Source organism: Coenobita brevimanus, chromosome 30 (assembly GCF_032717465.1).
Source record: "Coenobita brevimanus isolate Jiangsu-jjx chromosome 30, ASM3271746v2, whole genome shotgun sequence".
In the NCBI taxonomy this organism is placed as follows: Eukaryota; Metazoa; Arthropoda; class Malacostraca; order Decapoda; family Coenobitidae; genus Coenobita; species Coenobita brevimanus.
In genome coordinates, this window is record NC_136983.1 from 9,150,152 (window position 1) to 9,163,828 (window position 13,677).

The 13,677-nt window shown below is 40.7% G+C and overlaps 1 non-coding gene across 1 annotated transcript; it reads right to left on the bottom strand.

Annotated features, from left to right (window-relative positions):
- Window positions 1-8,078: 8,078 nt before the first annotated feature.
- Window positions 8,079-8,197, bottom strand: LOC145395350 (5S ribosomal RNA). The gene has a single exon (XR_013896593.1). It is a non-coding gene; the product is annotated as a 5S ribosomal RNA (ribosomal RNA).
- Between the last annotated feature and the right edge of the window lie 5,480 nt (window positions 8,198-13,677).

The window sequence follows — 13,677 nt, forward strand, 5'->3', positions numbered from 1 at the left end:
CAAACTGAATAAAAAAATAAAGGAATGACAGCAAACTGAAGAAGAGTTCGGAAGAAAGAAGAAAAAAATAAAATTTAGTAGGTCTTTACACTTCGGTGCGGAGGCCTAATGAATAAAGTGTGTGTGTGTGTGTGTGTGTGTGTGTGTGTGTGTGTGTGTGTGTGTGTGTGTGTGTGTGCGTGTGCGCGCGCGCGCGCCCATGCATGCTTATGTGTGGGGGGTAGGGGTGGGGGTGGGGGTGAAGAACAGGGAGCTTTGTACTTTATGGCATCTCCGTGTTGACACAAGTCTCGGAACGGATTCTGGGTTTATTGAAGGAGTTAAACTAGACAGAGACCCAGATGTCTATGCGAATACCTCCACAAGGAGTCCGTTAATTGATGGGCCAATAGGCGGTACTGAATTGGGTTACTACCCGAACATTCTTCGCGCAAATATCCACCCATTCACCCCACACCTTGACAAATTTCGTGTAAATAAGCGTCCATTCACCATAACCTTAACAAACTATGTGTAAATATCAATCCATTCACCCTACACTTGAACAGACCCGGAGAGTAAGCACCCAACCATCCCTGATGATAATGAATGGAGCTACTACTTGTACAAACTACGTGTGATTACCACCCATTCATCCTACACCTGTGATCGCGGCTTCCCTATTCCTCTCCCCTTCCCGCTCTTCACTCCCCCATACCTTACCTTCGTCTCCGTCCTATTCACTTCACTGATATGTTCCGTCAGTATTACATACCTAAAGACGATGCAGGTGTGGCTGAAACGTTTGTACCATCACGTTAAGCAGCTCCCCAAATCAGGGCATAAACATTCCAATGAATAGGACCACCTTCTACGGAACTGAATAGGGTTAATTTCTGAACAAACTTCGTGTACTAAACCATCTTACCATATCGATGGCAGTAAATAAGGTGATAACCAGAACAAACTTAGTGTGATTAGCTATTCGTCCATTCAGTCTTTTCCGTGAACGTATATAATGGCCGAATACTAAAAACTATCTCGGTGAACGAGGTTAATCTTGATTATTTTTCCACGGTAAACTAAGAAACATATGTCGAATAAAGAACGATTCTGGCCTCTCGACGATCTCTGGCTGGACTCTGTGATGTGGTATGCAAACTGATCATATCTAATATATACATGCACTCCACAAAGCTTCATATAAATTTGGGAGCTTGCATTCTTCATCGCAACAAAAGATTTATGAATACAGCTGTAAATCAAGTATGTTCAATGAATAGATTTTCATAGGAAGTGAGTTCGTATTGGTGAGGTATTAAACCAAACCCTTGGAGAAAGAGGAGTACGAAGATCCAAAGGAAACCACCAAGTCTTCTAAGTGTAACAGAGAAAGAAGAATACTCAACATAAAAATACTCAACAATAAATCTGAAGAAAAACTGAGAAATGGAGATATTCTGAAAGCATTAATGAAGAGTCTGCGTAGAAATTAATGTTTCTTCTGAGAGACTGCAGCAGGAAAGTAACAGCCAACGGAAATGAAGTAATGAAAGCAGGACCATAATTTCATGAGAAAATATTCAGCAATATATTGATGCCACAGCTGGTTCAATGTGGAGACATGGTGGACACACTGGTCTCCAGATCACATTAGCAAAAGTATATAACATATTTCAAGACCCGATACAAGTAATTTTGCATTGGCCAAAGAAAACTGTTTTCGAAATGCATTAAAGTCAAGGTGCTAACCAAATATGTAGAAAATTTGTCAGTTACGCCGATTCAGGTAGCCTAAAAGGGTAACATCATCATCATCATCATCATAACCTTTTTTTCCAAATAAGGATTAGGTGAGCATGAACCGAGAAAGTAATGAAAGTAAAAGGATAGCAGAGGAAGAATTATCAACATATCCAGTGAAATGTGCGAGATACTCATTCACACATCAGTCTCTCCTCTAGAACGCTGGCAGATTGCAGATAACTAAAAATGTTAGTGCCAGTAAGTTTTCGCTGGCATTATTTACAGAATATTTATTTGTGTCTCAGCAAACAATATTAATATTAATCTTTGGCCGATCATTGCCACTGCTCCCCCAACAATAGAATGGGGGACCTGGATGTAACGTCTACAGCTGCAGGTGGTATTTAGTGGGAAGATTAGTGCTCAACAAAAACTGACTGGGTACCTATTGCAAGCTAGACAATATACCAAGCAAATTTTTTAGTATTGAAGATATTGAATAGGTGACTGAGAACACGTCTTTATTGAAGGGAAACTTATCAGTATGGCACTTACTTATCACAGGACAGAACTTGTTTCAGGTGACAAAGCGTTAGAGACGAGGGCATTGCGAAGATGCGAAATAAAAGAATTTCACAAACGTAGCACAGTCTTTTATCGTATTATGTACACACTAGGGAAGAAGTTCAACAAATATTTCACCTTTTCTGTTTTTCACTGTCTTCTCATTGCTACTTCTCTTAGCACTTTTCCGGCCCGACCCCCTTGCAGCCGGCAGAACCCTCCCGCTTGCCCCTCATCCCACTCTCCCTCCTTCTTTCCCTGCCGCGCCCTCCAGTTTTTTTCATTTCCGAATAATTCTTCACCTCTAGATATATGGATTATCGGATTTGTTTTTATACCCTTTTGTTTTAATACCGTTAGACTTTGGATAATAAGATGAAAGAAGAAAAAAGCTGATATTTCATAAAGTCAAATAGTTATGACACGAATTAGTTGAGAGAGGGAGTACGAATGTTTATACCAAATCTGCGTGCTCAAAATTTGTCTATTCCGATAATTTTTTCGCACCGAAATATTTGGGTTAGTAGATTTGTTTTGATACTGTTAGAAAGCTGTGACTTTGCAAATGAGATGAAAGAAAATATGAATGATAATGCGGAATGTAAAATAATTATGACGAGTATAAGTTGAAAGAGGGCATAAGAATGTTTGTACCATTTTTTTTTCTAATCGTTTTTTAGTCACGTTTTCGAATTTTCCCATCAATTAAAATAGTGTCACCGAATTGGAAATTTAATCAGACTATTACCAGATCAAGTTTCAGGAGGCTAGACGCAATTCCTGATTTATGGTGAATATTTCTTCATTTGGATGCTGATCCGCGTCTAAAGAGCTTGTTGGACACTTTCAGGTTGGACATTAATTCGTGTCCAAAAACCGCGAAAGTGTGGTGAAAGAGCTTGGTGTGCTTCTTTGCCCATACATTTGAAAATGATTCGTCAGGGAGGAATGTGACACATATTGGTAATGTGTTAAGTATATGAATAATGGAAGAGCATATGAACTTCTGGCAGTGACTGTATGGTGATGGTCAGTAACATAAATATAAATGAAATGACAGCGCGCATATCTCGGTATTCAAAGCTGAATTCTTTTGTTTACACTCCTGGCATCATGGGGAAAGGTTTTATGCATATGAGCAAACAGTTGAAATATTGTACATTGAATTTTTAAATTTGGTCGATTTTTGCAAGATCATTGATTTCTACAACAACAATAACAACAAATGCATACAGTTCTGTTTATCAATTCTCTATGTGAACTTTCAAGTTTCATTAAAAATAATTGCTCTTTGGAAAGGTTTAGTTGGTATCTAGGGATCTTAATGGCCACCATAGGCGGTGTATGGCGCCAAAGGCGCCAACAGGGTGGAGGCTCATACTGCAGATATAAATATAGCATATATATATATATATATATATATATATATATATATATATATATATATATCTTGAACAATATATGCCTCAATGATATGGATGTTTAGCCAGCATTTTGCTCGAGTTCAATCCCAATCTCCGTCTACATTTACAGGTTCATCACGAAATGAACTAATCTGGACTGGACTGGGAGACTTCTGCCTCTTCACGGCAAAGTATTATATTCATCTTTGGTACTCTGTCCACAATCAGGTTTCTGATCCAAAGCATGATCATCTGCTTCTCAAAAGTCTGGAGAAATTTGAAATCCTTGCTCTCCTTACTGCTAGATTCAAAGTGTTTCTGTCGCCATCTGTGGTATCGCTCAGAGGTGAACATTGTATTGGCACTCTTCCATCCATCAGTTGACGTCAGTATGAAGCTGTGCATTGTTGAGAACAATTAAAAAGTTGATGGATTGGATGAGCCTGTATTACGTATCTGGGTCCCTGAACCATCAAGAAAAACACAGACTGATTTTTGTACTACCCGAACACTTTTTTTTTCTTTTTTAAGATTCTTGAACTCCATCTTTTCTAGTTTGCATCATACTGACTGGGAACTCCCAGTGTTGTCAGTAACAACGTAAAAAGCCGGGTGTCACTTATTCAATCCTTCACCACAAGAGGCACAACAAAAGTTGGGCAGCAGATTTAATACCGTCTTCAAGCAGTTGAGGCGCACAAAAGAGCATTCCCCCAAACCTTAAAAAAGCTCTTCTGCAGAAGTGATTAGTTTCTGTGTACCGTATTCTTTTAATGTATGCATCCATTTATTTATTTGTCTATTTTTTCTTTTCTTTTTCATGACACTTGAGTATTTGCATTTTTGTAATAATGGTAAAGGGATAAGAACGAAAATATAAACTGGGATTCGATGAACACAGTGGCATGTAATGAGAAAAAATCCCAGACTTTAGTTTATCATGAAATATTATTTATGTGCATTATTTTTTGTGCGTGTGTACTGGCTTAAGACGTATGTACTGGGTCGGATAGTGGGAGGGCCCAGGAGGACTTTGATGTTTCTACTTTCATCGTCTCTAAGCACGGCTCTGCACACATCAGTTATGCATGTAAAGGATTTGGGGGAGACAGTGTTGTAGAGCCCAGCAGCGGCGTACATTTTGTAAAACTTTCATGGCGTTGAGCAACCCCTGGCATGCAGTGAATTTCATTTAAATATTTGATGTGTTACTTTTTAAATGAAACTCATGAAGTAATGAGATTCGCTTTACGATAAAGCTTTATTGCAACACATCCTTATAACATAATGCACCCTATACTTTGTATACATACATACATACATACATATAGATAGATAGACAGATAGATACATACATACATACTCATAGATGTAGACAGATAGACAGGTAGATAGATGATATAAATTCGATGTAGTGCTGAACTTAAGTAAGTTTGCAGTGAGCGAGCAGCCGAATAATATCCTGTTATGTAGGTAGCTGTTTATTAAACGAGGTGATAAACATATAGCCAAACAGAACCATGGTGGTCTGATGGGCTCAGGCACTTAAACAGCATGTGGTTAATATCATGTTTACATCGAAGTGAATATTGAATTTATCATTTTCATAATGCCATTCAAGGAAGGGGGGACTGGTTATCCTCGCCTTAGATTTTAATACTAAGCAGCCTCGCCTCGAACCCTGAGCTGTTGATGGGACAGTTAAGTTCTGAATGATGGACGACTGGATGGATGGAGTATTGATCCCCATAACGAAGTCAGTACCTTAAGAGAGTTTGTCGAAAAATCGACAATAATCGCAAGGGGTGAAATCCAGCATTGTAAATTTTGATTCCTTTTGCGTTAATGACTTTAACGATGTTTTAACCTGTATGTCAAAACCATCATTCTCCTATCTATCTCTCTATGTATCTAAATATATACCAATCTCAAACCAAACGCCTTAATCCCATAAGGAATGGAAAGAAACGAACCACCTCCATGTTACCTTGTTCTCTGTCATCTGGCTGACCTCTCTACAAATCAAGCTCCCCCCCCCCCTCACCCTTATGATTCTCCCTCCCATCACTCCAACTCATCCTCGGCCTCCCCCTTCCCCTGCCCACCTCCCTACACCCCACTCTTGTTAGGATCATGCTAGAATTATCGTACTGTCATACCGTATTGTATCGTTTATAAAGGCTCCAACAAGTTTAAATGCATCGGGCTTGGTCACCTAATGGCAGCTCTCCATGCTGCGCGATCTCAGGTGGCCTCCCTATTCAGTCCCTTATTCCTGAGTCTTACTCTATGACCTCGTCCCAGGTCCTTTTCCGTCTGCGTCTCACAATAGCAGCCCCAACGTTCAAGCTTTCTCACCTTCTGCACCCAATTGATGTCCTTCACCCTCTCAACAAGCCCAGACCATCTCAGTCTACCCTTATTCATCACAGCACCAACCCACTCTAGTCCCATCCTTCCTTTCAACTAATCCTACTCCCCCAAGGCCTCACATTCAAGGACGCCCTACACACCAATCTAATTATTGTCTTTTCTTTTCTTTGAGCCTGCGAATATCCTTTTTATTTACTGCTCAGGTTTCGCTACCATACAGCATTACACTCCGAACACATACTATACACAAGGATCCCTCAGAGCCCCCTCAATGTCAGGAGAGGCAACAGGTCTCTGGACTCCCTCCAACCACTCCTTACCCTAGTCCAGCACATAACATGTCCCCCAAATGATAAAACTCCATAGATGTCCTAGAGATTCACCAACTTGATTAATCCTTTCACGCCTGGCACTCTCTACATGCTTGTCCCGACACAGTGCAAACACAAAATCAGCATTATCTTGCAGTCTACCTCTAATACCATTACATCTTTCATGCGCCCACTAATCACAAACAAAACACAGGATGGAGTTACTTCCCACACCCTTGTGTCAAACACCACATGGTCACACTCCCTCCGCTTTGACAATACTGCCACCACCCCTAGATATCATCACTTTTGTTTTATCCTCAAACCCTTGTGCCCCCTTCCGTCTCTCCATTTCTTGAATCCTTCCTCTGCCTTCGTTTCATTCTCTGCGATAAACACAATGACACCAGCATACAACATGTCCCATGGGAGTCCACTTCTGAAGTCGCATGATGAAGCTTCAAGCACCATGACAAATATAAGTGACTCAAGACTGACCCCTGATGCACGCAGACATTCAAGGAAAACTCATCACTCAAATCTCCAATTACTTTCACCAGGTTGCAAACATTCACATACGCAGCCATAACCACTCTATCTAGCTACACCTCGATCGAAAACTTTCTCATAGCCTACTTCACCACTTCCTTAGAGACTCTGCCAATGGCTTTCTCCAAATCAACAAAAATGAAATACAGCTCACTTTTCTTACCTATATAATTTTCCTGAAGCTGTCAGACAATGAATATGGCATCAACGGTCCCTTTACCTGGCATAAACCCAAACTGCACATCGTCACTGTTTTCCTATTTGACTGGCCGAATTACCTTCTTAGTATAAAATCAATGTAGGTCACAAGAAGTACACCCACTTCAACAAGGATCTGATGACAGGTGATAGGTTGTTTCACAATGAGTGTTGTTGCTGTTCGCGTTTATTTTTATACATTTATTTCTGAATGTGAACACTGTTTCATGACTATGCTGCATATAGATCCTGGTCTATGCTATAGTGATAAATACAACATGCAAACACATTCATGAAATTCTACTAGAGCTTGTTTTGAAACACTTCTTCCACCGCTTCAACATATTACGAGGAAAATGCTTCATATTATAATGGAGAGACAGTATAGTTATGGGCAATAATATCGAAGCTGTTTTTATTAAAACAATTTTAAACTTACAATATTTTGAGGATTTTTTTGTACAGGAAAGGTCAGTTATTCATCATTATGAAGTTAATCAATTCATATTGTCCAGTTATATGTGTGTATCCCATTATTATGTGCTAATAATTGGTTAAGCAAAATAACAGACAGTTATAGAAGATGTGTACATTATGCAGGAAGTTAGTAATAATTTTAAAAATCCCACCTGTTAATATATGCTATGAACTCTTGCAGCAGAGAAACGTAGTTAGTGTACCTGACAAGGAAAGCATCCATGAATGTTCTGGGGCTTAAAACGAAGGATCGTATTACTACTGATTTGCGGGACTTTGTAACACCGTTTCCTAAGCGATTTATTCTGCACATCACTGTACCCTTTTGTATGTTACTGAAACAAATTTTGTCCAAATTTCCATTCATTCATTGCCAGACGCCATGTATCCCAAACGGGGTGGACAAGGGCTTAGAGTTAATTGTTTTACAGGGAGGGGCACTAATCCTCCACCAACCCCACTTGACACGTAGGGAGAACGCCAACAGCATCTGGTGTTCCCAGGCGGTCACCCATCCAAGTACTAACCAGACCCAACGTTGCTTAACTTCGCTGATCGGACGGGAAGCAGTGTACTCAACGTGGTATGGCCGTTCATAGCATATAATTAATATGCAGGAGAATGGTAAGATATAATATGTCTTATAGTGCTTAGGAAGGGGTGCAACCACTTCTCTAATACCAAATAGAACTTGGAGTCAAGCTGGAAGGAAAGGGGGCAGAAAAAGAAATACGCGGTGAGGAAATGATCTGGTGGGGGAGGAACTACTGTCGGGGCTTATTCTAACATGCGTGGGCTCTGTTGAGTGGGACAGGGATAGTCAGAAACTCAAACAAATCTGAGTGATAAGAAGAGCAATCACTAATTCCCAGACTCCTGGTCATCCTCCTTTCGGGACTTTGGCGAAAGCTTTGCCATTGCACTTGACATATCAAAGGCTTTCGATCGAGTCTGGCATAAATCTTTAATTTCCAAACTGCCCTCCTACGGTTTCTATCCTTCTATCTGTGCCTTCATCGCTAGCTTCCTTTCTGGTCGTTCTATAGCTGCTGTCGTAGACGGCCATCGTTCTTCTCCTAGATCTATCAACAGTGGTGTTCCTCAGGGCTCTGTCCTATCACCAACTCTCTTCCTTTTATTCATCAATGATCTTCTAAGCTGTACATCTAACCCTATCCACTCATACGCTGATGACTCCACCCTTCACCTTTCCATTCGGTTCCCGCAACGCCCATCTCAACAGTTACTTCAAGAAACAAGGGATGAGGCTATGGCACACCTAATGTCTGACTTGGCTCATATCTCTGACTGGGGTAAAAATAATATGGTTGTCTTTAATGCATCTAAGACTCAGTTCTTACACCTATCAACCCGACAAAATCTTCCACAGGTATACCCACTAATGTTTAATAATATTCAGATTAATCCTGCATCATCCTTGAACATGCTTGGGGTTTCATTTACTCGGGACTTATCTTGGAAAGATCATATTACATCTCTTGTAAAATCTGCTTCCAAGAGATTGGGTGTGCTAAGCCGACTCCGCTCTTTCTTTACCCCGGCACAATTGTTGACTCTATACAGGGGTTTTATCCGCCCCTGTGTGGAGTACAACTCTCATGTGTGGGGAGGCTCCCCACATACAGCTCTTCTCAATAGGGTGGAGTCAAAGGCTTTTCGTCTCATTAACTCTCCTCCTCTTACTGACTCCCTTCAACCTCTGTCTCTTCGCCGCACTGTTGCATCTTTATCTCTTTTCTATCGCTACTTTAATGGTCACTGCTCCTCTGAACTGTCTGCTTGCATTCCTCCACCTCTACGACGGGCGCGTAGCACCCGTCTGGCAGCAAATTCTCATCCCTTTTCTGTCCAACTCTCTAATGCAAGAGTTAACCGTTACTCCCAGTCTTTCATTTATGCAACAGGTCAGCTCTGGAACTGTCTCCCTCTGTCTGTATTTCCTTCTGCCTATGATCTCCAGTCTTTCAAACGTAGTGTGTCCAGGCATCTCAAAATGATCGGATCTTGAATTTGGCTCTCTATTGTATTTTGTTTTTCTCTTGGAGGGAACTGTTACTGCGGGCTCATGGCCTTTGGTTCCTTCTTCCTCGCATAAAAAAAAAAAAAAAAAAAACGTCAAAAATACAACACAGATCTCATTTTCATTTCAGACAGCAAACATGCTGGGGTAAATAGACCTTTATTGTAGATTTGCATCGCTACACCAGCACTTTATGACCTTGCTAGAAAGCTTCCTCCTCCCACAAACGTATGGTCATTATCTCTTGTCAGTTACATCCATATTATGAAAACAGAGTTAGCTGATGTAATACTAAGCCCATAATATACAACTTAAAATTTCAGAAGACATGCTGGAGGCATGAAACAGTATCTTGTAAAACAGGATATCATGTACTACGTTGGATGGTAACATTATAAACAAAGAACATCTGGTGGTATAGTGGGTAAAGACAGTCCAACTGGATGGTCCCCGTAAGGATTTACTTTCTTGAAGTGGATGGGGTTCACTGCTAATAAAATGCAACTCAGGAGAGAGTGAGGCTGGTCACCTTCACATAATGTGTCGGGACAGAATAGTCTTGCTCAGGGGCCCAACCCTCGCGACTGGAAAAGGGGAAATGAACGATGGTTATATAAATGGGAAGACAGATACACAGACGCCCAGACAGATAGATAGCCAGATAAACAACGATTAATATTTATAGACAGATATATAGCCAGAAAGATAGATAGATAGGTAGAGAGAGAGAGACAGATAAACAGTTAGATAAACAGGAGGAACAGGAGCAGACAAAATTGTGCACATACCATTTCTTATCCTGCTTTTTAAAAAAAATCTGAGTTACAAAAAAGAACTGGTAGTAAGTGTGTGAATCTGTGTTACACTATCTATGCTACGAGAGAAAAATGAAATTTATTGTTATAACCCAGCCAAAGCCAGCGGGAGAGAATGAGACTGACTAGTATGTAGCAAATACAATATCGAATGATAATTTTACAAGAAAAGTGTGAACGGCAATTAAAATCAAAACTAACTTTCCAACGAAAGTATACTTCAGGAAATAATGATGTATGTTATTATGCCTCGTATTTCATCTTCGACTGTATTTATAACCAGATTAAAAAGAAAAAAAAATGAAAATTGTCGGCTAAATATCATCTGCCATTAAATGATACAGCATGAGAGACTTGGCGAAACAGTGAGAGGGTTGATGGTACCAGTATTATCACTCCTAGGCTCCAATGATTCACTCATCTGATTAAAATCTTGTGCTGTTAGCTGGAATAATATACTAGGATTGTGCTGAACATAAGTGTTATCGATCTATTAAGATGATTGCGTCAGAAAAATATCGTTAGCATTATTTAGTAAAGCTTCAAACTAGAGGGGCACTCAGTGGAGCGCATCTCTTTGACAAGGGCAACGTAATTTCCAAACCACTTTTCATAATGGGTTAGGCTTTCCCATCTCTGATTAGGGTTTCGCAAGAAATTTTTTCGGGATCCAGGATCTGTAATACAATCCGGATAAGTCCCAAAAGCAAATCGATTGTTCCCTGGGACATGGGATATCTACCCACCGAATTTAATCCAAATCTCTCTTCTAGCTTTTGAGGAATCCCTCTAAAAGGCAAAAAATTGACAAACAAATAAGGATGAAAATTTACTCTCCTTGGAGAGAATAAAAGCTATGAATGAAAACAGCTTTTAAGATTACTCACACACACACACACACACACACACATATATATATATGAGAGAGAGAGAGAGAGAGAGAGAGAGAGAGAGAGAGAGAGAGAGAGAGAGAGAGGATATATGAGGAAGGGGGGATGAGTAAATAGAAGGAGAGGGAGAGGATAGTTGACAGACGGGAGAGGAAAAAAGGGAAGAGTAAATGGGAGATGGAGAAAGAATGGTGGAAAGAATAGGAGGAACAATGAAGGGGAGGGGGGAAGGAGAGATCTGGAAGTAGAGGCCATACTTGATGAAGGAAGTGTATGGAAAAGATGAAAGGAAGGGAAGGAGAAAGAACGAGGGAGAGGCCAAGAAAAGTGTGTGGGGAGAGAGAGAGAGAGAGAGAGAGAGAGAGAGAGAGAGAGAGAGAGAGAGAGAGAGAGAGAGAGAGAGAGAGAGAGAGGGAGTGGGGGTGGGCGTGTTAGGGGGTGTGGAGGGAGGTACTGGATGTGAAGGTGGAGCATATATAAACCGAGGTTTGTAGACATTCACAGCAGTAGCACACAGCCATGTCTTCACTTCGGCTGGCATTCCTGGTCTGTCTGGCCAAGGTAATTATCCACCTGTATGTATCTCTATCTGTCCATCCATCTATCAGTCATCCCATCAGGAGCGTCAGAGCTCGGTTCAAGGCTAGTTATCCGGAAATTCAACGAAAGATGGGCAGTTGCTCTTCTCTGAGTGGAATTATGAGAGCAATGAACCGTAACCAACCCTTGAATGTAAGCCCTTATGAACCACGTTCGGTTAGAGTTCCTTAACTCAGTAGACCACCTCCCGAGAAAAAAAAAAATCTAGGTTGATGGAAGATTTATCCTTGTATCTTATTATTTGTATCCGACTCTTAGAAGTGACCTGACGTACAGCGCTGGATGGTAACATACAACCAACACATACGTGTTCCCTACGTGTCAAAAAGTGGGTAGGCGGAGAGATAGTGCCTCTCTCCGTAAAACAACCAACTCAAAGAATAACGGCCACCCCTTACAGATTAATGGTGTCTGGTAATAGATACATAGATAGTTTGGTCCCTGAAGCTTAGCAGATTTACGTGCCACACATGATTACATGTCACCACTTCAGTACTAATACCCACTGTTCATCCTGAATGCACTCTAGGGCTATCCCCATCAAAAGTTTATGATGACTTTATATAATAATCTGATTAATTTATGTACAAATTAATTTAATTACATTTTGGCATGTAGCAGTGAGTTATGAAAAATAATTTACCACAGACTGAACAAAAATCTGATAGCCTAATCTGTTGACTTCCCTAGCCTAGGCTGCATTAAGCGTCCTCGCAGTTTGCAGTCCCATGCTCCTCAGCTTACTGATAACTCTCCTTATAAAAATTCTAAATGTACGAATAGCATAAAAATGGTTAGAGGTAATGTTTTCTTAACCCCTTTGCTCCCCGTGTCCCCAGTATGGGACGGGACTGGGCGTTTTCAATATCAAAGAACGAAGGGAACCCCGGGGTAGGGACCTATGAGCTTCGCGACTATGAGCCGACAGGCGGAGGGCGGTACGCCTGGCACCCTTCCAGCAAAATCCCTCGCACAGGAACTCTTGGAGCAAAAGGGTTAAGACTTTGACCACTAGTATTTCTCTCAGATAAGCAATCTTTGGGTGTTATCCTGAATATATCTCCGATGTGCACCAATTGAAGGGAATGAGATAACACCACATACTCGTTGCCATTGAAAACTTCCCAATATATCTCCATCCCATCCTTTGCATCCTTTTTGTTCACTACACAATTTTGTTTAACTCTGTTCAGACGGTTTCATAGTGTAACGCTATTTCCGCTATCAATGAACGTGTTTCTTCCCTTGAATTTACTGAATTTCATGTCTAATTACTCCTAATATTTGTATCCGCCTAACTGATGTATATAGTCATATATATATATATATATATATATATATATATATATATATATATATATATATATATATATATATATATATATATATATATATATTACGTGTCCGACTCTGGGTAAAGGCTCAGGGCCTATTTCTTGGGGGCAGTCACCTATCCCAAGGCCCAGTAGTCCTCCTACATCTCCACATGTCACCACTTCGGCGCTAACACCCACCGTCCATTTTGAATACATGCTAGGACTGTCTCATACAGGACTGGTGTATTGGTATTAGCGGGGGTACTTTTATGACATGTCGGCAGGTCATCTGGTAGATCAGGAAAGTCCGCTTTTTTAGGAAATTCAAATCCTTAAACTGTTCCCTGCCCCAGCCGGGATTCGATCCTGGGTCCATTAGGACTGCAGGCCGCCTCTCTACCGATTCATGAGAGAG